The 25,010-nt window shown below is 40.0% G+C and overlaps 1 protein-coding gene across 2 annotated transcripts in view; it reads left to right on the top strand.

Annotated features, from left to right (window-relative positions):
* Positions 1-25,010, top strand: part of PAK5 (p21 (RAC1) activated kinase 5) — a 308,227-nt gene that overhangs the window by 134,376 nt on the left and 148,841 nt on the right. The gene's annotated exons all lie outside the window — the stretch shown is intronic.

Below are 25,010 nucleotides of genomic sequence, written 5' to 3'. Positions count from 1 at the left end.
CTGTTGTAGGCACTGGAAACTAAAAGGGCAAGCTTATGGCCTTACAGAAGCTGACATTCTAGTGCAAAGGGTAAGTAAATAAATGAAAAGGAAACTGACAACCATTGATAATGTTTATGAACACGATAAGCAGGTTAACGAGATAAGGGATGAGGGACTACTTTAGTTTGAGTGTCAGAGCAGAACACTTAGAGAGTTTGAGCTGAGAACTGAGTGATAGAAAAAAATCCAGCCAAGTAGGGTTTGAAGATCATACCGTCCATGTGTCATGAACCAGGATCCATGTGGATATATTCAAGGTTTGGAAACCAGGCCAATATCACTTGAAGAGAGGGGCTTTGGAGAAGCAGGATGTAGAAGATGAAGCTAGAGAGCTGTTTAGATGTGGGAAAGTGTCTTCATTTTATTTTAATAAAGATGGAAGTTATTGGAAAGTCATTAGCAGGTGAATGAAAGAATTTATATTTTTTAAAGGCCATTCTTCTTTATTATAGCCAATTAGTATGTGTGGGGGTCGCTACTACCTGCCACACATGGGTACTACCCCCCACGCAGGGTGCTCTTACCCACATAAAAGATACTGCTGACTTGGCTTAGGGATGTGGCATTGGAGATGGATGAATTTGAAAGATATTTCGGCATAGATGACCACCCAAGCTCCTTATGAAGCTCCAAATATAATTCTAATTTCCATATGCAGGGTATGCTGTCTATTTGCATTTTAATACACAATAGTCAGATTGTAATTTATTCTACTGTTTCAAAGAACTGCTTATGATGTATATGTCTGTGGCCTGCTTCTGAAACTTAGAGGGTGTTGATGTCAAATTGTGAAAATAAAGAAAATTCTGCCCAAAATCTCATATTCTAGGTGGGTTATCTTGTAACACTCGGAGACTTGAGCATTCCAGATGTGTTTGTAGCTCTTCTCCTGCTTCCTGGATGGCTCCTGACTTCTAAGAACATTGTTGCTCAAGCCACTGAGAGGCAGCCTGTGGGGAGGGTGTCCTTCTAGATGAGAAACAAGAGTTTTTTAAGGACTAGTGACTTAGTCAAGCATAACTTCAACACTAAAACTTTTATACTGGGTTATTCATAGATGGAATGTTGAAGGGAAAATTAAAATCCAATTTCAAATTGGTGCTTTAAAAAGATGAGAATATATGGATTCAAGCAATGGTTACCAGAGAAACTTATCCTCTGTGCAGTGAGGGTTTCACATCTTGTATTATGTAACCATTGTGCAATGTCCATAGGGTAGGGAAGAGAGGAAAAGAAATGTATGCAATGACCTTGTAGGTCCAAATTTGCAAGAAGCCAACAGTTACTGTTGGAGGGTGGACAACCCTCAAGTCTGTGCTCAGAAGAGTTTTTCATGATAGCTCAACTGAACGATATTTTAAGATCTCAGCAAAGTGCAGCTTGCTTTCCAATATTCATAACTGTCTGAAATGGTTCTAAACTTGTATGGTGTAGGAATTCTTCCTTCCTCCACCCCAGATCCTTCTGTAAAGCTTTTGGTCGTTAGCAAACAGACCCAGTGCAGCAATTATACAGTGCTGGATAATTAAAAAGTCACATGAGACTCTACAAGTTCACAGGAGAGCCAAGGCTCAAGCTTACTGAGGGGTATTTTGTACCACACAGCTCAGGTAGCTAAAAGCAAGCTTTGTTAAGAAGTAAACAGGTGCAAACCATCAATCTGTACAATTTTGATAAACAGCATGGACAAGCTGGTACAGGATGCTGGTGGGGTTTTAGACTTTTCACAGCACCTTATAAATCACTAGCTAGTACATTTCACCTCTGACTTGGCCAAAATCAATACCATGTTTCCAGGTGCTCATCAACATAAGCAAAGAGCTACCAGTGCACAAGTTAACGCTTTCCTCATATACTTAGAGAATTGAGCCAGAATGAAAGCAAAGAAGACCTAAAGATGACATACGCCATTCTGTGATTAGTCTTGTCGTCCACTGGACTAGATAAAACTCTTTGATTAGCTGGAGAGATCATTAAAAGGCTAGGCCTTTCAAATGGAAGTCAAAGTTCCTTAAGAAATGATTGGATTCTGAAGCAACAAGACTAACATAAACTAGAAAGAGTAATGGTGCCTTAGGTTGATTTCCCCAGAAGCAGAGAGTGAAACAAAAAAAATGGAGTGGTGTTTATTCAGAGGTGATGCCAGCATACGTTTGTAGGGTAGTGTGGATGTGAGGCAGAGGAAAGAAGGAAGACAGAAAAGGTGCCTTATCATTTCTGTGATCAAGAGGGGTACAATCACATTAGGTAACTTTGGGATACAGCACAGAACATAACTTGGATTTATCCCAACCAAGGGCATGGAAATTAGGGTATTTAGCTATCTTCTCCCATCTATCTCGACTAAGGGCTGCTCCCTTAGGTGGAGGTGTGGAGTGTCAACTCCCTGGTATTTGTAACGTGCCATACATGTAGACCAAGAAAACTCCAGCAGCCAGAGGAAGCCCTCAGGTGGAGTCCCAGATGTTTGCTTTTGAAAGCCACCATCAGGTCAACTTGCACAATGATGATAACTGCCAATGAGATGAGGATAGAGCACCTACAGTTTTTGCTACAAGAAGTGACAACAAAGACAATGGTGATGATCATGATCATATGAATAGAGCTATCATTTATTGAGCAACTAGAAGCCAAGTCCTATATTAAATGCTTTACATGCATTTTATCATTTAATTCTTATATGTTGGATATCCCCTCTGTCAGGTGGGAGATATTTATACATGATTATATATATATATAATCACCACAATCTTGCAGAATGTATACTATTCCAGTCTTTAATTTAGAGATGACCACACAAGACTCATCAAGGTTAACCGAATTATCTGAAGTAACATAGGAAATACATTTGGGATTCAAACCCGAGTTTGTCTGCCTCCAAAAGAGTCCCTTGGCTTAGGCAACAGTGTAATCCTTAATTAACTAATTAATCATTGACATTTTTCTGACACTCATCGATTAAAAAGTCAGCAGGCACTATTTAGATTCTGAGATACAAAACAAAAATTGCTCCTGTTCCCAAGGAGTTCTATGTTTATGGAAGAGAAAGACCAAAAGACTGTAGTATTGTAAGGGCTATACTAGAAGTATGTTGTAGCTATTGAACAGGATCAGTAAAAAGAGTATCACTTGTTGCTGTATAACAAATAGCCCCATAACTCAGTGACTTAAAATAATAAGCATGTGTTATTGATCATGAGCCTGTGGGTGAGTTGGGGACTTCTACTGATTTGGACTAAGCTTGGCTGATCTTAGCTAGGTTTGCTCTGTAGTCTGCTGACAGGTTGGCTGGGGCTGAATAGTCTCAGATGCTTCACTCCCATGTCTGGTAATTGACTGGATGTGGCTAGGGCAACTCACTTCTCCAGCAGGCTAGCCAAGACTTATTTATGGCAACTGAGCCATGTGGATCACTTATTCAAGAGAATAAGTGTAAGTATGCAAGGCTGCTTAAGACCTGGCCTCAGAACAATCACTTCTACAACATATAGATCAAAGAGATTCACAGACTAGCTCAGATTTAAGGGATGTGGAAATAGACTGTACCTCCTGGTTAGAGGAGTTCAAAGTCACATTGCAAAAGACATTGATAAAGGAAAGAGAAGAATTAGATTGCAAACAATCTACCGGGAAGAAAACATCTGAATAAAAGATTACAGAGTAAGTAGGTATTCCCTAGCCAAATAAGATTGGAAGAGAATTTAAAGCAAGAAGGGGCTGGGGGCCATGCCTATAATCCCAGCACTTTAAGAGGCTGAGGTAGAAGGATCACTTGGGCCCAGGAGTTTGAGACCAGCCTGGGCAAATAGACGCTATCTCTACAAAAAATAAAATAAGTTAACTGAGCATGGTGGCACTGCCTGTGATCCCAGCTGCTTTGGAGGCTGAGGTGGGAGGATCACTTGAGCCTGGGAAGTAGGCTGTGATCATACCACTGCACTCCAGGCTAGACAACAGAGCAAGACCCTATCTCAAAAGAAAAGAAAAAAGAAAGAAAAGAACAGAAAAGAAAAGACAGCAGGATAGTATGTATTTAAAGACATAGGAATATAGTGTTTCATAATGCTGTCAGGTTACTTGGGAATGGTGAGGGAGAGAGAGGAGGATTAAAGACAAGAAATATGTAAAATGTAGCAGAATTCAAGAAAATAAAAGTTAATTTGCAGACAGAATAATATGTTTATGAAAAAGTGACAGACAAATGGGAAGATGAACAAAGTTAGGTCAATGGATGAATGTATGGTTGATTGGACAGTCAGGTGTGGTAATAGGGTTACCAAAGTTGTTAAGATTATCTCTCAGAAAAAAATTTGTAGGTTGGGTTTGGTGACTGACACCTGTAATCCCAGCACTTTAGGAGGCTGAAGCAGGTGGATTGCTTGAGCTCAAGAGTTCGAGATCAGCCTGGGCAACATGGCGAAACCCCATCTCTACAAAACAAACAACAACAGCAAAAAAAAAAAAAAAAACAAAACAAAAAAAAAAAAAATTAGCCAGGAATGGTGGCATGCACCTGTGGTTCCAGCTACTGGGGAGGCTGAGGTGGGAGGATCACTCGAGCCTGGGAGGCAGAGGCTTCAGTCAGCCAAGATTGCACCGCTGCACTCCAGCCTGTGAAACAGAGTAACACACCCTGTCTTAAAAAAAAAAAAAAAAAAAAAAAGAGTTTATAGAATGTGTATTTATTTCAACAAGAAAGGAGGGAGGAAATACCTTTGTAAGTGATTGGAGAAAACAATGCGGTTGAAAGCAGACCTGAAGGAAATAACTTTTCAGCATGTGACTGTGTTTGTGGCTTCAGGGAGCTATTGTGATGATGCAGATTGCAGGATAGAAACTCTTTCTATGGGACAACTTTTATAAGCGTGCTAAGCATAGTGAGTAGGTTTTTGTGAAAACGAATGAAGAGTTTGACTTATGGTCACAAGCAAATTCCGAGGCTCTAGATTCTCACAAGGGCAAGTCTCTGTGAAGACTGCTGATGTTAGAGATATATTTATATAGAGATTTGTGCATGTGTGTGTTTCCACTGCAGTATGTATGTGAGATGGTAATTTTCAATTCATGGATTTCTCCACTCTGAGACTGAGTTGTGTAAATTGAATAGCAGCTCTATTCTACAGTTTTCCAAAGCCACTTTCATTGTACTCCTGGGTCTGTGTTGCAAGTGTGGAGCTCGCCCAAGTCACCAGGTGCAGCAGATTTTACTGTGAAGTTTAACAGGCTAACATTAGCATCTCAAGCTCCTCGGAGGCAGAATGGAAACTTTCGTAGTTCATTTTCACAGCTAAGTAATACTACATTGTGTTAATATATCACAATCTATTTATCTGTTCTTTTATAGATTGATATTTCTGTTGTTTCCATTATCTGCTATTATGAAAAATGGTAGTATGATCATTTTTTATATCTCTCCTGGTGCCTGTGCAAGAGTGTTTCAGGGAAGTGTATGTAGAAGTGGATTCCTAGGATATAAGATGTATAGGTAACCAACCATCTCGGTTTGTCTAGAACTGAGGAGTTTTCCAGGATGCAAGATTTTTGGTGCTAAAACCAGGACAGTCTCGATCAAAATGGTATAAGTGGTCACCTTGAATACACATATGATCAATTTTACAACATAATACATATTAACCTCCTTCCCACAGAATTGGTAGCAATTTACACTCCCAACAAGTGGTATATGACTATTCCCTTTGAACACCATTCTCCTCATGCCTGGTGTTCTTGATATCTTAATTTTTGCCAATCAATTGAGTGTGAAATGGAATCTTGCTGTAATTTGATTTTCCCTGGTTACTAATGAGGTTCGGCATCTTTTCATGTTTAGGTTTCCCTTTGTGTGTTCTCTTCTGTGAAATGCCTTCCATATCTTTCATCTTTTTTCCATTTTTTTTTAATTAGACACATCTAATTTATCTCTTCAGATTTTCTTGATTTTTCCAGTACTTAGGTTAGGGTCTCTCAACAGCAGCAGTGATGGCATTTTGGACTGCATAATTCTCATGGGATACTGTCCTGTGCCTTGCAGCACATTTAGCAGCACGCTTGGCCTTTACCCACTAGGTGCCAATAGTACCCCCAAGTAATAAAAATAAAAAATGCCTCTAGACATAAAACTACCTCTTGCCAAATGTTTCCCCAGGGAACAAGATTGTACCTGGTTGAGAGTTTCTTGCTCCTGTGAGAAAGAGAAGGTAGCAGGGCAGGTAAATTCCATTTCCATTTCTCTCTCTGATGATCTCTCTCTCAAGGCCTGTACAGCATGTCTCTGTCCAGCATGTTTAGAGGTGTTGCGTGTCACATAGCAGATGCTTTGCTGGACCACTGGCTGTATTTCTTCATGGTAATGCAGTGGTCACAGCAGTAACTTCTCACTTTGTCTTGCTGCTCACCCTTCCCTGCTTCATTTCCTATCTCTTCTCTTTCCCACCTTTGGATTTCATATTCCAATTAAAACCTCAGCGCTTAGTGCATGTCTCAGGTTCAGTGTCCTAGGGAAACTGAACTAAAACAAGTAGTTGCAGACAAGACACCCTACAGACAGGATTTTGGAATTTGATTACTGACCTGTCTGAAAGCAATAGGGATCATATATTTAGTGGTAAATTGGGATAAAAATAAACCCTGGCAGGCAGCAGCATTACAATTACTTAAGCTCTCATCTGCAGTAAATTGGGAAAAGGCTTAAGTGGAAGGTCAGGTGTTAGGAGGCCTACTAGCTGCAACACAAAGTGGCTATTAGAGCACTGATAATTATGCAGATTGTGAAGTAGATGGCTACTTTTGACCTGCGGAAAGAAAACGTTAAGCTGAGGATGGTTCATTGCCAACTTAAGGCATGCCCTGAAAGCCAGAGGACATCATCTATGGCTACTTTAAAGGAGACTAATCTCTGGTCACTGCAGGGCAGACTGTGTTGTAACACAGGCCCAGGATCTGACTATAAGGCTGGTAGGGCTGCCAAGGAGACAGGATACACAGCTTTGTAAAATCTCCTATTTCAAACTCAGGGCCATGTTCGGAATAAGGAGACGTGGGATGAGTTCATTTGGATGGATGAGCTTGAGGACCTTAAACTTCTAAGTTCCCTTAAACCACCCTGGAAGACAGGCGTCATCCTTCTTTTTCTGACAGAGAAGAACAGCTTTCCTTGCCCAACAGTTATGTAGGAATCTCACCTGAAGCAGGTGCCTTATGAGATAATTCTTGCATGTCTTAAGATCTTTCTCTGCCACTGCTCATTGCCTCCATGCTGATAACTAGAGTGTAGACTCAGCAGAGAAGTATCAGCCCTCTCCAGGGGGAAATAGCCTATCCACTGAACAGTTGAAGTACCTTGAAACCCACCCGGGAGTGGACCTTGAGTGTATTAGAGTGGAGGGGGTGATATATGTTGTGCTGAACTCCTATTGACTTCACTGGGGATGGCACCAAGTTCAAGAGGCAGAAGAAGAGACCCAGAGCCAGAAACAAGACATTGGGTCTCATGAAGGTCTTACATACAGGGGAGAGAGTCCAGTGGTGGTGAGCTAGACAGGAGAACCACAACCACTTGCAAAAAGCATACAGTTTATATAGCATTTTCACTTAGCACCCTCCCCTAATAACTTCCACCTGGCAACTTTTTAACCCAAAACACAGGGCCTCAATCCCCTGCACAGCCCACATTCCACATGACAGGATGGGGCCCAGATGTTCCTCATAGAAAAGGAATAGCTCTCTGGGTTGGCCACTCCTGGATTCCCTAGCTCGGAATTCCCAACTGCATTCAGGTGCACCATACAGGGTCATTCTTAGCATATGCTTAAGTAATTGTTATCAGGTACATTCACCATACAATATAATGCTAGATCAGAGGGTATTCATTGATACAGAGACACTCACTCATAAGTCAAGATTCAGTTGTTTGTCAAGGACACTTGGAGCTGATCCCGATAGTTTTCTGGGGTGGTTCTTCAAATCCTGTATGTTCTGATGGCCTACAGCAAATGAGGAAATGCCACAAGTTCTTTGACAGTCTCAATAAAGGGTCTGATGGCTCAGAGAGGAGGGATGTTAGAATGCATGTTAAAAAGGTTTTAGGTACAATCTATCACTTGACTATTTCTAACTAAGAAGACCCAGAGGACACTCCCTTCACAAAGACAATAAGGGATCCTGAAAAGGAGTGCTAACACCTTTGAGAAGGTGGTCTGTAAAGGCTGCCATCTATGGGCTGGGATTGACATTTGAAGAAGCTGTCCAGGAGTTAATCTTCCTAATATTGCTGGGATCATGAGGCCCAGAACAACAGAGGCTAAGTAGCAGTGCTTAGTGTTAGAGGTAAGGTGGTCTTAACTACTATAATGCATAGCAAAATTAAAGTGGCAGTCAGGGTGCCTTGAGCCACAGGGCTCTAACAGTAGCTAAGAGATCCTGGAAATCTTTGGGACAAAATAACTGGGCAGCTAATAGATCTGCAGTCTGCATAACAGGGGAGAACAACTGAAGGGTTATAAACCATGGAATATCATGGGCCCTTTATAGGTTTCCACATCTAAGTCAGTTCAGGGATGGCAAAGGAACCATGGCAGTCAGCTCATGTTCATGTTTCATGTTTATTCCATTTTTAATTTTTTGTACATTTTACACATCGTGATTGCATATCTACCTGCTAATTCTAATACATGATGTACAATCGGTACAGTAAACCAGCTGATTGTTATTTGGTCATCTGGGGCTCTGGGTGACCAAAGCTCCTCAGGTCATGGGTAATATTTGATTATTGATGCAAGCATGCAGGAATCCTTAGGGCCTCTACTGGGGACGTTTTCCCATGGAGAGTATTGCTTTGTGTTCTTTAGGAGTCAGAAACATTGGCTGTCTTCTGGGATTCCACACTAGGGACTGACTCTCAGGCTTGGCTGCTCTGCCTCCCATTGCCCAGGGCCTAGGCTTTGTCTTTAGAGCAGTATTGTTATCATCATATTCCTTTAGAGCTACCCAGTCATTTTCATTAGTTTAATTCCTAAATCATTTCTCTGGTGTCATTTCTCTGTCATTTATTTTTGAGGGCAAAGGTGGAGGGAAGCTCGGATATTTCATTTACTAACTACTGAGCCTAGCAAAACTTATTACTTCTTTTTAAAATTTTTTTGAGACAGGGTCTCTCTGTTGTGCAGGCTGGAGTGCAGTGATACAATCATGGCTTACGGCAGCTTCAAGCTCCTGGGCTCAAGCAGTCCTCCTATCTCAACCTCCCAAGTAGCTGGGACTACAGGTGCAGGCCACCACACCTGAGTCATTTTTTATATTTTTAGTAGAGACTAGGTCTTGCTATGTTGCCCTGGCTGCTCTGGAACTCCTGAGCTTAAGTGATCCTCCTGCCTCAGCCTCCCAAAGTGTTGGGATTACAGACATGAGCTACCATACCAGGCCATCAAAATTGACCTTTTTATAAATGTATCCAGGATATATTTGCATTTTGGCATAGGGATCCTTTAAATTACCTAGACTGCATACTACCAAAAATGAAATAACTTTGTCTCTCTACTTGCCTGAAAATGACTTAGAGCAATTAGCAACTGCCCAGTGCACCAATTATAATGGCCTTGAGTTTGGTCCAGGAAGTCTTTAATTGAATGAATCAGAGGGGTATTCTTATCCCTTGTGCAGTATCTTTTTCACATGGTTAACAGGTATTGATCAGAAGACTGGGCCTGTGGGCATAGATCCTGAGTGACGTTTCTCTAGTCAGAGGCAAGCTCAGCTGGTCCCCTCTCCACACATTCCTTATTTATGGAACACTCACATTCAACATGTACTGAGCTGTCCGTCTTATTTAGTCATTTTTTAGAAACATGATAGTAAGTGGTACATTTCAGGAATATTTTCACACATTTCAAAGTTTGACATGCACAAGGACAAACTTTTAACAGTTCAGAACACTTTCATCTTTGGAACTGCTGTCTCTATACTTTATATATAGAGAGAAATGTGAATGACTTTGCTTGACTGGTCAAAGGGTGGAGCAGGGTTCTCATGCCTGTGGAGACCACACGGTGTAAGGGAAAGTAGGCAGGGGGTGAGAACTTTGCAAAGAGGGAAACGTAGGCCTGTGTAAATGCAATGGCTCCTACCTATCTCCAATCTATCATTGCTCTATGGGAATGTGGGCCAGATATTCCAGTTTTTTAAAGGAAGCTTGAAAGCTAGAGTTTTCTAATATAAAACCTCCTAATTTTTCAACATTGCTTTATTAAAAAACAAAAATATGCAAACAACAAATGACCTGATTTTCTGGGGGAACAAAACATGTTTGGGGCACCCTATGTGCTGAATCTAGCCTGCAGACAAGTTCAAATATGCAGCATGTAGCTTGAGATGGATGAGTTTCAAAATGCAAATCCTATCTGCACTGGCAATTGGATTATTTTGTGTCAAGGAAAATGACTTTTCTGTCTTAAGGTATTTTTGCTTTTGATTGCTTCTTTTACTGCTTGGGATTTTCTTCTCCCTGGTATAACAGCCTAGTGGATACTTTATCATCTAAAGCTACATATAAGCCTATACTATGATCCAGCAATAGCCCCCCTAAGTGTATACCCAAGGAAAACTAGTGCATGATGGATCTATTCAAAGTAACACAAAACTGGAAACAAGCCAGAAGTTCAACAACAGAAGAATGAGAAATCTTGGTTTATTCATTCAGTGGAATGCTGTGCAATAATAAGAACACACTTTTGTTTTGAGATAGAGTCTCACTCTGTCACCCAGGCTGGAGTGCAGTGGCACAGTCACAGCTCACTGCAGCCTCAACCTTCCAGGCTCAAGCAATCCCCTCATCTCAGACTCCCTAGTATCTGGGACCACAGGTGCTTTCCATCACGTCCAGCTAATTCTTTTATTTTTGTAGAGACTAGTTCTCACTATGTTGTCCAGGCTGGTCTCAAACTCCTGGGCTCAAGCTGTCCTCCCACCTCAGCCTCCCAAAGTGCTAGGATTACAGGTGTGAGCCGCTGTGCCTGGCAGAACATGCTGTTGATACACACAACAACATGGATGAATCACAGACATTATGTTGAGCAAAAGAGGCTGGACTCCCCAAAAATGTATGTATGTATGATTCTATTTATAAGGAGTTCAAAAACTGGCAAAATTAATCTTTGGTGTTAGAACTCAAAAAACTAGTTTGATATGCTGAGTTAACTGTCTCCTTTTGCAGCTCAGGGGTAACTGCTTAGTAATTTGAAGGAGGTTCTCAAGTATCCCCGTTTGCCATAGGCATGAGGGGACCGGGTGCTTGAAGGTCCACCCTTCCAACCCTTCACCAACTGAGACATCTCCATCACAAATGCATGCATGTAGAGAGGAAGGCACTCTGATTCCCCATGTGACATGATATTTCACTTTTTTTTCCAAGTCCTCCAGGTTCCCACTTGTGAAATACAAGTTCCTTTATCTATCATAGAGATGTAGAGTTTTTTTTTTATTCCTACCAAGCTTGAAGGAGTGGCTCTTTGTGGAGCATTACTTATGTATATGTTGATCTCACGTCTTCCCCAGAGCATCCTAGTCTCTGCAAATAAAATTAAAAAAAAAAAACAAGAAGCAAAATAACCCTTCTCTTTTCCCTCGTAAGCTTAATATTTTTTTTTCAAGCTTCAAAAGGAATAGACTGAGGGGAAGAAAATATACACCCAAGGCTATTTCTCTACTACTAGGAACTGGTGTTTCCATACAGATTGTTTCTCATACCTGGGGGATGAGTAAGTGCAGCCTTGAAAGGAAGCAATTGGAAAGTACCTAAAAGAAGCTCCCAGCCTATTTTATTTAGCATCTGCTCTCTAGGGCAGAAAGTGAGACAAGGAGAGTCTGCAGTAAAAACCAAAAGAGTAACTGAAGAAGGGGAAATATACACTGAGCCCTTAAGCTAGAAAGACCTCTAATATTACAATCAGGACTGTGTATTTCAAACAAGCTGTAAATAGTGATGGCTTATTGCAGCTGATAGGACACAAAAGACAGCAAGCAGAGATCTGGTTGTAGTACAGGGGATGCAGAGGAGGGCATTGTGACCGTTCTTTAAGGATTTGTTCCTAATTCAAAGTTTCCTCTATCTCCACATTATTCAAACATCACTACTCAAAACAGAAAACATGGAAATAACTCAGAATCTATAAAGTGCTTCACTTGCTTATTTATAGTGCAGGAAAGATGGGAAAAATTTTAAAAATGGTTATTTTGTTAACTTCCAGTTGTTACGTCTCTGTGTTTTAAAATCAAGTTATATCTCATTACAATAAGCTTCATGGGAAATTTGGCATTTTATTCCATGGAATTCTCACTGGTCAAAATGAAAGGTACTTGACCTAGGTAGGAATCAGGTGTCTTAAATCATGCTTAGCTACACCACTTATAGACGGCAGTGCAGTCTTGAGTTCACTTCTTAACCTCTCTGAGCTCTGAGTGAAACAAAGTGAAATCCATGCTTTGTCTGTTCCTTAAGTTTGGTATGAAACAAAGCCAACAAAGCATCCTAACAAAGTGTCAAGTGTGAAGTGAATGGGATGTATGATCATTCTTAGCCCTGTGACTTAGAAAGCAAACCAAATGGCATGTGTGCAAACATTCCTTAGATGAAATGCTTTTTGATTCTTGTAATTAATGTTTGTTTTTTGTTGGGAAATGGATATAAGTTTCATTAGTTATGGGAAAGAAGTTAAAGATCATGCATTCATGGGGAGAAAAGGAGCTATACAGTTACAATAGAAAGCACTGGGATTTATTCTATCCTCTCTTTCTGGCTGGCCAAAGAGTATAACTCCATGGAGTTGTTTTTCCTTATGTCTAAAAAGAAATACCAGTATCTACCACCCTGAACTACTTAAGAGGAGTGTTGTAAACATCAAAGGAAATCATGTGTGAAAAGGCTTTAAAAGTTCAAATAAAGAAAAAGAGTATATAGTTGAGGGGTTATACCACTTTTCCCTCTTATTCTCAGAAAGGTTTCTAAGCATTATATTGAGGATTCTGATAAGATTGATCAAGCCCTCTCCCACTTGTAATGCTATCTGATTTTTTTCTTCCTTTTACAAATCTAAATAAGTAAAGATAGTATCTAGCAAAAGGCATTGTATGTGTCAAATTCATCATATGGTCAAACAGTTCTAACATCGTGGGCTAATGTCAATTAGCCCATGTCAACATTTTATTGTATTAAAACATTAGTCAATGTTTTACTAAATCAATGTTGGCCATAACTTGGGAAAATGTGTATTGTCCAAACCAAGACTGGTTTGAGAGTGAAAAGGAGAGCTGTTAATAATTATGTCAGCCTAACAATAGTCAACTAAGACTGTTCTTGGACAACAAGTATTGTCTAAAAGCTTCCTTTTTAAAATAAGTCATAATTATGCCTAATATGTTCTACAGACTAATAAAGGTATGGGGAAGATTTTTTAATGAGCAAACTAAATGTATTCCATGGTTCTAGCCTTCAAGAAGCCGCAAGTCTATATGGTAAGAGAAAGATTATGAAATACAAGGATGCAAAATTAGTAAATGAAAGACATCATGCTAGCTAACAACTGTTGGATTAAGTGGAGTAGAATCTTGGAGATCTAGACACAACCATAAAGATTCAGACAACCTTGAGTTGTTGGGGAGCTTCTCTGAGAGGGCCAAAGTCTTTAACTGGGTCTAGGAGACTGGTGGGAGCTAGGTAGATACAGGGAATAGCATAGTTGGAGATATTTGGGGCAGGTAAAACAACGTGGAGAAACACATAAATGGATGAGTTTCCATGGCTGTGTGTAGAGGGGAGAGAGAAAAGGGCTGTAATGAAATTTCATAAGGATAAAATCTATTGTTTCAACAAATAGTTATTCAGCATCTGTTACATGATGGGCAGTGTTCTGACTTATAGAAATAAAACAGTGAACTAAACAACATCTTTACCCTTATGGAGTTCACGTTTTAACAAAAGAGAACTTCCCTTAAAATCTGCACCTTCTCTAAATGAATGTTTAGATGGCAAGAAGTCTTTTGGGGGAAGGAGGAATGCTGCTTGAAAAACAGAAAATGGATGATTCAGGTCATTTTGTGCTAAAATAATAAGGGATTTCCAGCAACTGAGCTAATTTATCTTCCTAAGCCAGAATCTAAGACATGGAGAAAGGTTTATCAAGCATCCATCCATCCATTCATTCATTCAACAAATGTTTATTGAGAACTTACTAGGTGTCTGGCTCTTCTATGTGCTGGGGATACTGCAATGAGAAGTTTGGAGAAAGTTCCCTGCCTCTGCAGAGATATTCATCTAGTAAAATTGGATCTTCCCAGATCGTATATTCTAATCCACAAAAAATGAAAATTAAAAAAATAAAAACTCTTCAAGTACTTCTTTACATATTCACTTTCTACATACAGAGCTAATAAGATGAAAGTGGTTATTTGCTTTTCTCCATAATACAATTTTCTTACTCTGATTATTACTGTGTGGGTCCAAGTCTTTGCTTCTGCAAATGTAATAGATGCCTGTGGCAATTGAGAATCATCAGGAAACAGAAAAAAGAAACTTTCTCCCACACGTCTGTCTCAGAGAGTAGTAGACCATTTGTCGTGCCATGGGCAGTCCTATTTGGAAGATGTGAGATGATAACCTGACTATGAGGTTAAATAACCCCCCAAAATGCTTCTGCTTCAGACAAGACAGTATATTTACAATGTTGTAATATAGAGTAAATGTCACTGTATAAAACAAAAATGTGGATCTGTTATTCCTAGTTTGAAAACTGGAGCACACATGAGAATCACAGAAACACAGATTGCTAGACCCACCCACTAGAGAGCCTGATTCCAAAAGAATTCTCATTTCTCCCAATCCCCAGTGATACCTATGCTGATGGTCCAGAGGTTGCACCTTGAGAACCACTGTGTTCTTCTTTCAATATGTGGCTGTCATATGAATATAAAATGGATTGATCTGTAGATAATGTAAATTGTAATATTTATAAAGGAGGTCATTGTATTCATGTAACTGTCTATGGCTGGGTTACCCAGTATGGTAGCCACTGGCCACATGGAGCTATTGAACTCTTGAAGTGTGGCTAGTGCCATATGTTGAAATAAAAATATTTTGGATATCTTACACTAAATAAAATATATTATTAAAACTAATTTCACTTGATATTTAATTTTAATGTGGCTACTAGGAAATTTAAAGTTAACATATATGACTCACATTGCATTTCTACTAGATAACACTGGTCTATGGAGCTTTTCTAAACATGTATATGCTGAGGGTTGGTTTTTATAGAACTTAGAAGTTTTTTTAGAATTTAAAAGTTGAATTTTTTTTTTAGAATTTGAGAGTTACCAGCAGAGGAAACGAAGGTATTGTGCTTTCTTTGTAAATAGCTTCTCAACAGTATCCTTTTTATTCAGTTGTTTTGAGTAGTAGTTAATGAGATAATATTCACTGGAAGATTCCTTCAATAGATATTTGCCAATCTTCACATCTTAATTAATGTGGCTATTGGGTCAGTTTCTCCCAAATTTACCTTAGTTCCTTGGAAGTGTTAAGAAACGCTCTCCTTCAGAAGCAAGGGTTATTAAAGGTCACTGCATTTCCCTTTTTAGAATCCATTCAAGCTCCAGTTGCAATACACATAGATCGATTTCAGATAGATCGTAAATCTAAAAGCAGGATAATGTATTTATGAACTTGGTGGGAGCAAAGACTTTTTCAATAGGACATAGAAGGTAATAAATATAATGGAAAAGATATGTAAATTGGACTAAACTAACAAGTATTCATCAAATACATCTTTGAGCACGAAAAGGAAAACCATAAAGTGGAAGAAAACATTTCAGTACGTTTGTTCAACATATCCAGAATTTATAAAGAACTCCATCAGATGAGTAAGAAAAAGGAAGAGAACCTAATGTGAAAATGGGCAAGGGACTTGAACAGATATTTCACAGAAGAGGATATCTACATGGCCAAGGCCCATGAAAGAAGCTCAAACTCACTAGGGAAATGCAAAATAAAGCCACAATGAGATGCCACTGCACACCCACCAGAATGACAATCATAAAAGGATTGACAATTGGAAATGTGAATAAGGATGTGGAGCAACTCTTAAGCTATTGGCAGGAGTGTAAATTGAGCACTTTGGAAAGCTGACTGGAACACTCTACTAAAGCCAAATATACTCATATCCTTTGACACAGCAATGCTACTGCTAGGTATGTATATACCCAATAGTAATGCATCATACATGTCACCAAAAGACATGTACTTGAACATTCAGGCAGCATTATTTTTAAAAGTCCTGAATTAGAAACAACCCAAGTGTCCATCAACAGTAAAATGAACTTATAAATTATGGTATAGTCATGCTATGATATACTAGAGAGCAATAAGAAAGAACATGGCCTATCACAGCATGAATTAATCTCACAAATACAAAATGTTGAATCAAACACACTTAGAATTGTATGATGTAATGATTCTATTCATATTAAGTTCAAAATTAAGCAGACCAATCAATCTCTGGTGGGAAAAGCTAAGATAATGTTTTGCCTTTGATGGAGTTGGTTACTTGGGCACAGCTTGAGGAAGGCTTCTAGCATTTTCCTCCTTGGTCTGCACTGTGGTTTCAGGAATGTGTTCCCTTTGTGAAAAGTCGTTAAGCTGTACCCTTTTCTGTATACATGTTATACCTAAATAAAATGTTTAACAAAAAGAGAGAAGAAGAAATACAAAGTCATACCCCATGACCCTCCCAGAAAAAGTAACTCACCTCTTTAAAATACACACACACACACACACACACACACAAACACACACACACGCAAACACACACACATGGCCATCACTGTATCTCACTACTTAAAATTTAAAAATAATATAGACTTTCATTTTATACTTAAAACTCTAGTTTGCAATTGACCTTCAGAAATTGTTTTAATATGATAAGATTTCTTGCACCTATCAGTCCAATTTATTTATCTTAAATTCCTCATTGGACATATATCATTGAAAATCAAAACTAGAATTATAGTGTAAAGTGTAAGTAGTATATTGTTCTATATTCAATTAAATATCATCTAGCTAATAGAGATCTTATGTGATTCAACTTGTCCTGAAAAACCTTAAAAAAAAGGACCTTGATGATAGGCAGGTTCTATAGACCGTGAGATTTGAATAAATCTATATACAGTTAATTCCAAAGATTTATGACAATCTAAATTTATACAACTGACATCCAATTATTTACATTAGATTGAAGTGAGAAACTAGATAGAGGTATTATTTTAAAAGTATAAATTGTTCAACACAGCTTATTCAAAAGTGTTTATGAGTGCATGGTTATATTCCTTACTTGTAGGCAGCTGGTCGTAATGCATATCTTTATAAAGTGTTAATGAGCTTTATTATGTGACTCAAAATTTATTTGCTCAACAGCATTTTTGGTTTTAGTGTGTAAATGTATGATTACGATACAGTAACACATAATATATATGCAGAACTACATTGAAATTCTACATTACTGACAAGTTTCCACTAATGTGAACTATATGGCCCTTTGAGTTAGAAATGTCTGTAATTACTGTTCTTTGGCTTCATTAGTATTACTTATGGGGAAATTGTGTAGTGTATGTGCATGTGAGAGAGAGAGAGAGAGGGAGAGAAAGGGAGGGAGGGGAAGATGGAAATGGATAGGTAAAGGAGAGATGAAGAGAGAGAGAATGGAAGCAGAAGGGAGGAGGGAGAGAAACTACTACAATGAATCAAACTTTTGTTTCTGCATTGACTTTTTGCATTTGGAGAATAAAAAGCCAAAGCCATTTCTCCTTGCCATCTGTGTTAAGAGGGTCTTATCCCACTCTTAGATTATCAAGAAAAATGTCAGATTTACAAGGAGTGCCACTTTTATCCCCTTCCTGAAAGAGGAATATCAATTGCCTTCACAAAGGATCAATTGTATTCTCTTATCATAAATGACTTATTTGCCATCCACGGAACCAGGAAAGTTGCCATTCTTCTTTGCTTAACCTTAAGTCAATTCAACTGCAGGACACTTAGAATAAAGTGGAAATATATTATAATATTGACCCATGATTTGCTGGTAGAGGAGAAACTAGCATTGCTACTGTGGCAGTCACTTTATATACTTTATTTTATTTAATTCTTTTAGTAAACTCATAATATAGACTTTTTGTTTTGTGAGTTCGTGTGTTGGTGGGGAGAGAGTAATGTATTTATTTATTTAATTTTTTTTTAATGAAGAAACTGGAGATGGAAGAAATCCAGGATTTGTCCGTCAGGCTCACACAGCTGCCAAGCTGGTATTGATTGGCCCAGGTGAACTCTCACTCATTCTAGGATAACATCCTTCCTCCCAGTTTTGGAACTTTGTCATGACCATGCCTAAATCTTTTAAAATGCCAAAATTTCCAAAGTTTGTGAAGGTATATTTTACAACTATTTGAAAAGGCATCATGAATACTTAAGAACTAGGGTGATGATTAATTTCCAAATTGTCCCCTCTAAACTAATTAAATGAATGATGTTGAATCATCTGTTTTAAAAAAATCACTGAGAGTTGGAATTCCTTTAGTGTTGAACTCCTTAATTTAAATTATATTATATAGAAGTTTATCCATGGAATAAAACATAACCTAACTGCCAGTTGAAATAAAATTGTGGCTGACCCTTCCAAAGTTCTGTGGATAAACTCCTATGCATACAGCAGCGAGGATGAATACTTAACACTCCGGAATCCCATTCTGAGAGCATATTTGCATTTTCATGTGGAAGGTGTGATGCAAACAAGTAATTTCGAAAGCTAATTACAAAAGCCATCTTTAACCTTCTTATTGCTTTCACACAAAGAATGTGGCTTTAATATTTCTTGATGTTAATGTACAGTTAGAAGCAATACTGATGAAACAGGTCCTGATATCTGGCTGTTTTCTTTTACATGAAAAATTCTGACTATGCTCAAGTACTCTATCAGAGTGAGCAATTGCTTCAGTATTAATTCTCTGGAAGGAAGAATGTATAATCAGCAAAGTTTGAACAATTAGTGATGTATGTACCACTATGTACCTGGGCAGGTTGAGTGATTTCTTTGCACATGGACTTAAACAGGATGCTGCATAATAAGGTAGGCTTTGCAATCTTAGAAGCTTTTAGAGGGAGGGACTACCAGCCCCATTTCAAGATAAGGGCTGTGATTGCCTGTCAAATCCTTTGGAAACAGGACCAAGTTTGTAAATCAAAGGTCAAAACTAATGATCTCAAATAAAAATGTTTATAAAAATAACTTGCAGACTGAATATGGGGTTTTCTTCACAGGAAATAAGTATTGTTCTGTGAAGAAATGGGCAATATTGTTTAGATATAAAGAATGTAAGAGGGACTTTTATTGGAGTACATTTGTAGTTTTCATTGTAAATAATAGTGATAGACTATGATTTGTGACTTATTTGTGAATATTAATCATTAAAATTAGATGATTATTATAAATAAACATGACTAGAAATCCATGATGTCTTCACAAATTTTTGTCCAGAGCAAGGAAAGGACACCTATGCAAAAGAGCCTATCTGGAATAAGGTTGTTTACTATTTAAACCCTACCAAGTTCAGGCTATTCAGTCAAGATGGTACAGACTGGATGGTGGTTGAAAAATGACCGACAGTCTTTTTCTTTCCGTAGAGTCTTATGATTTTGGTGACAGTTGCCTAAAGCTTTTTGGATCACCTTTAATTCTAACAACAACTTTTCTTCTTTACCCTCGCTCTTCCTTTCCTCACTCTCTCCCACCACCGTCTGAGTGTCCTCAGTAATCAAGTGCTTTCCTCTTTTGGTACAGATGTTGTCTGTTGGGACTCTATGGGTTTTATCCTGGTAACTCAGGGACCCCTGCGTTTGAAACACCTACAAGTGCATTTCTTCTTAGGCATGTCTGAGAATATGTTTCTAGGAAACTAGCAGGCAGCTGCAAGGTGCACAGATGTTGTTGCCCTGCCTATATCCCCTTGGCTTTCTCTGGCTGCTGAGCCTGTGTGTGGGGACAGACAGAAATGCTGAGGAAGGCTGGGTACCGTGGCTCACACCCGTAATCCCAGCACTTTGGGAGGCCGAGGCAGGTGGATCACCTGAGGTCAGGAGTTCAAGACCAGCCTGGCCAACATGGTGAAACCCCATCTCTATTAAAAACACAAAAAATTAGCTGGGCATGGTGGTGGGTACCTGTAATCCCAACTACTCGGGAGGCTGAGGCAGGAGAATCACTTGAGCCCAGGAAGAGGAGGTTGCAGTGAGCCTAATTGTGCCATTGCACTCCAGCCTTGGCAACAGGAGTGAAACTCCTTCTCAAAGAAAAGAAAGAAAGAAAGAAAGAAAGAAAGAAAGAAAGAAAGAAAGAAAGAAAGAAAGAAAGAAAGAAAGAAAAGAAAAGAAAGAAAGAAAGAAATGCTGAGGACTACCCCTGGAAGAATCTCTCTCAAACCTCTCAAACCAGTGATGGATAAGAGCTGATGGACAAATGCTGCAGCTTCCTAGATCCAGGGTGGGAAGCAGGGGCTGGCAGTGGTATCAACTCTGAGGTACATTTACCTTCTCTCCAGAGAAGGTCCCCAGCAGGATTGAGGCCCAGTTGCCCACGGTACTCACTTTCTCATTCACTCACCTTGCATTGACAGTCTTCTTTTCCCTGAATTATTTCCCTACTTCACTACCATTGCTTCCTGGGGCTAATTCCCAGATAAACTACCTGCACTCAAATCCTCATCTCAGAGTCAGTCTTCTGAGGAAACCCAATCTAAAGCACATATTTCTTCTTTCAAAAATAGTATGATATACCAGACCAATGCTGATTTTCATCAGAAGCTAATTCTCCCTGGGAATTAGCAGTCCATATTGAAGAACAGCAGCCACTACACACCCCACACGGGGGCATTTTAGATGGTGTGTCGCTGTCAGCCTGCCCTCTGCACAACTCCACTGGGCATTTTGATTCTTCTTCCTGTGACCACCACTCTCCTTTGCCTTTCTGACCAGGGACAGTTCTGCTGACAGTTTTTCTATCAGCTGACCTAAGTGAGTCAATTCCTATTTTTATGATACTGTTGTCTGACTGGCTGAGCAAAGAAGATTGTTTTTATGAGGATGGAGAGGGGTATGTTTTTTTCAAATATCTAGAGTACAGCATCTTGTTATCCTCAAAGAACAACTGATCTTCATGTGAGGGTGTCTGTATGTAAATGTTCTTATGAACTCCGATGCCTGCAGGCCTGCTTGGCAATTATGTGCCTCAGAATGACCCAGAAGTCCAGATGTGTTCCAGTTATCTCCATACACACTTTAAATAAGCACATATGAGTCTACACATGAATTCACAGAGATATCTAAGAGAGATTAGCTGTTAAACTCTTCTTCTCACTCTAATACCAAGATACTTCAAACCCCAAGGTAATAATTGTGGATATGGAGGATCAGAATGCCATTTCAGATAAAGACTTAGAATCTGAATAATCTATTTATCTAGTTCAAGTTACCGAAATAGCTTCCTCCAAGCCAATTTGCAGATGTCCCTTGCTTATCGGCGGTTTCATTGCTGAGTTCCAAATCATTAAACACTTGAAGCATGAAGTCCAGGGAAACGAGTAATTATTGGTTTGGTGAAGTTGCAAGGGAGGTTAGGGAACCCGAGAGAGAGTTAGGCTGCCGGATGTAGACACAAAGTAAGAAGAGGGGTGAAGGAGGAGAAATAATTAAGAGTCTGCTTGCAATCAATTAAGTGTCCATCTGCTATTGAAGTCATCGTAACACCAAATGCAGGTAATTGGTATTTGGCTGAGTAGACAATTAGGCTGGCCACAGAATGAAAGGAAGCCAAAGACTGGTGAGTTTATCCTGCATCCTTATTTCCTCCTCTTTCTGAAGCAGAGTTTGAGAACTGAGAAGTGGCAGACAGAACCTCCCACGGTTTCTGCAGAGGGGAGCGTGTTTGCAGAGCAGTGACACCTCCTGACTCAGAAAACAAATGAAGCAGTACCTGAGGAGAGAAATGTTCAACTACAGACGTTAATTATACAAACAAAGGCAATAAGGGCTGGCGGTTCTTTGGGAACAGTTTGAAATATCACTTCTCTTATATAAACGAAGTTGTTATTGTGATGGAACTATTTTCTAATGATTCAGGATGCTCATTTAGAATCATATGACTGAGTCCACATTAATGTCACTGCATCTGCAGTGATGAAACTACATTGGTGCAGTGGTACTTTATATTAATTGAGGCTTCTATCACTTGGTAATCTGAGAATCATCACTGAGTAGGACTAACTAGAAAAATGTAAGTTAGAATTTATATAGCACACGTTTTTGCCAGTCACCATCCTAAATTGTTTCATATGACAACACATTTAACAACTCCAGATTTTTTTTGCTAGTGGGGAAACTGAAGCATAGAGCTGCACAGGTGAAGTGTTGGAGTGCCCCTGACTCACTCCTCACCCCATCCTGTGTTCATGCTATGCGAGCTTCAACCTCTTGGTGTCCTGGGAGGAATTATCAATGTTTCCTGGTCTCTGCTTGTCCCTGGCTTTGCTTGGAGGATAAGAGGAAGGGGCCATCACTGGGCAGACAAGGATGCTATCAGCAGCAGGAAAGAAGCCCCAAGCAGGGGAGCCTTCTGCCCACCAAGGACAGATGGGCAGTCAGCAGGAGAACCAGGGACCTGAGTCAGGGTTGGTTATCAACTGAGTGGACATACAGGTGTTTTCCCTCTGTTCTTATAGGCCTTGGGGTATTTCAGGTCTCCTTTGAAGAAGCTGCTCGAGTTTAAAGAGATTCTCTGTCCTCTCCTAAATAACACAAAGTGCGTGGTGTTGGGGAGGCAGGCAGAGGGGTGGGAAGTAGAATTTGTTTGAAGCAAGACATTTCCTGCTGGCTTCTCATGGGACTCTCAGAAGAAGTCTAGCTTGGGAATAGGAAGGAAGCAAAGTCTGCCCTCTGTTTAAATCTGCATTTTCACCCTGTGCCTGCCCTTGGTTTCCACCATGGCTGTTCTCTGGCCAGTTTTAGACTATTTCCGTCTCCCCAAAGGGCTCTAGCCTCTCTCTCACCTTGGTGTCTGCTTAAATATTTAGCACATCCTTATCCCAGTCCCTGCCCCCACCATCGCCAATCCATCCAACCCTTTCTCCACATCTCAGAACCTTCCTGGACCCAGCATTCAATTCTGGAATGGATAATCCCTACACACATACACACAGATGCACACACATAACACACACACACACACACACACACACACACACACCTCTCCCTCTCTTGGCATCTCTTCATCTAAGCACTTGTTATACCCCAGTGCAATTAGATCATTGCTTTTTCAGGTAATTGTTTCTCTGAGTGCTCATGGGGACAAAGATTCCCTATTCTGTGCATCTATGTGTGTCCTCAGTGCTGGGCACATGGTGGACACAGAATAAATGTTAATTGAATGGACAAATGAACTCACCCTAGTGCCTCAAAAAAAAGTGTTTGGCCGTATCTGAAGCCACGATGTGCGGGTTTCAAAATCACCATGTATTTCTATGTCTGGCCCCATGCTTTTGAAAAACATGAAACCTGGAGAAACTCTGACCCAGTTAATACCCAAAGACGCCCCTGTATGATGAGCATCATGTAAAGTAATATTTTTGGTAGGCAGTGAAGGAAATCAGAATTCAAAATGATATGGTAAAATTGGAGTTTTAGAATAAAATCCAGTAAAAATAAAGAGCACAAGGGACCATGATTGGGCAGGGGAAATACTTTACAAGTTAGACAGAAAATGATAAACTACAAGTTAAAGTGTCATTTGAAGATATCCAGGAGGGATGATGTGACTCAAGCTTCCTGAAAATGAGAATCTTGGCACTGTATCTAAAAAGAAAAATACGCAGACTTGATATATGCAGTAGACGGTCTCTGAGTGCCACCCATATGCATTGAGCTTTCCATTTGCTCTCAGCTGCCAGTATGGGCAGCCTTGGGGCTGAGGCCTCTTTTTTCCAGCCTGAGCAAAGCAAAGCCTGGGCATAAGATAGGCTGGAGGTTTCAGTGAACTAACACAGTCACCAAGAGCAGCTCTCTGTCAGTTAATCTCTCAGGAGGGGGCGGCTCCTTTGCCTCTTAGGTGAGATAATTTGGAAATACTTGCTTTATACCTACTCTCAGAGTTCCCTAGCAGAACTGAGCCTCAGTCACAAACTGAGTCACTGGCTCACCAGCTCACCCTTAATTAGCTTTCTTCTCTTTCACATATTACATCTTTGCTTCCCTAACAATGGTCCCTGTACTTCCCAAATAAACTCCTTGTACTCGATGCTTGCCTCAAGATCTGCATGAGGGGCAACTTTAAACTTCAAGAATGTATCAGTCAGGACACAGATAAGAAAGGGAATCCATCCCAGGTGGTTCAGACGAAGGGGTCTCAATGCAAGGGTTACCTGCAGAGGTATGGAAGCAGACAAAAGATGTTGAGGCCTCCAGGGACTAGCAGCAACAGGAAGCCTTTACTGTTCCTAGGTCGAAGGGGATAGGGGGTGCAAGTGTTTTCACAGGAGCTGTAATCATAGAAAGATGCAGCTACTTCCAGTGTGCCAAAGTGGGCTGCAGGGGTGCACACCTGTAATCCCAGCAGTTTGGGAGAGGCAGGAGGATTGCCTGATCCCAGGAAGTCAAGGCTGCAGTGAGCTATGATCATGCTACTGCACTCCTGCCTGGGGTGACAGAGCAAGAGCCTGTCTCAAAATAAAACAAAACAAAAAAGATACCAAACAGGAAGGGAAAAGGAAGGAAATACCCTGGCCTGTGTCTCCTCCTGCCCTCACATCATCTACCTGTGCCTCCCAGTGACTGAACCCACTCAGACACCAGTCACCAAGGGAGTCTCTGTCAAATGGTCCACGTGGGTCAG

This window comes from Gorilla gorilla, chromosome 21 (assembly GCF_029281585.2).
Source record: "Gorilla gorilla gorilla isolate KB3781 chromosome 21, NHGRI_mGorGor1-v2.1_pri, whole genome shotgun sequence".
Taxonomy (NCBI): Eukaryota; Metazoa; Chordata; class Mammalia; order Primates; family Hominidae; genus Gorilla; species Gorilla gorilla.
The sequence above is the reverse complement of the archived record's forward strand: the minus strand, read 5'-3'. Positions and strand labels throughout refer to the sequence as shown.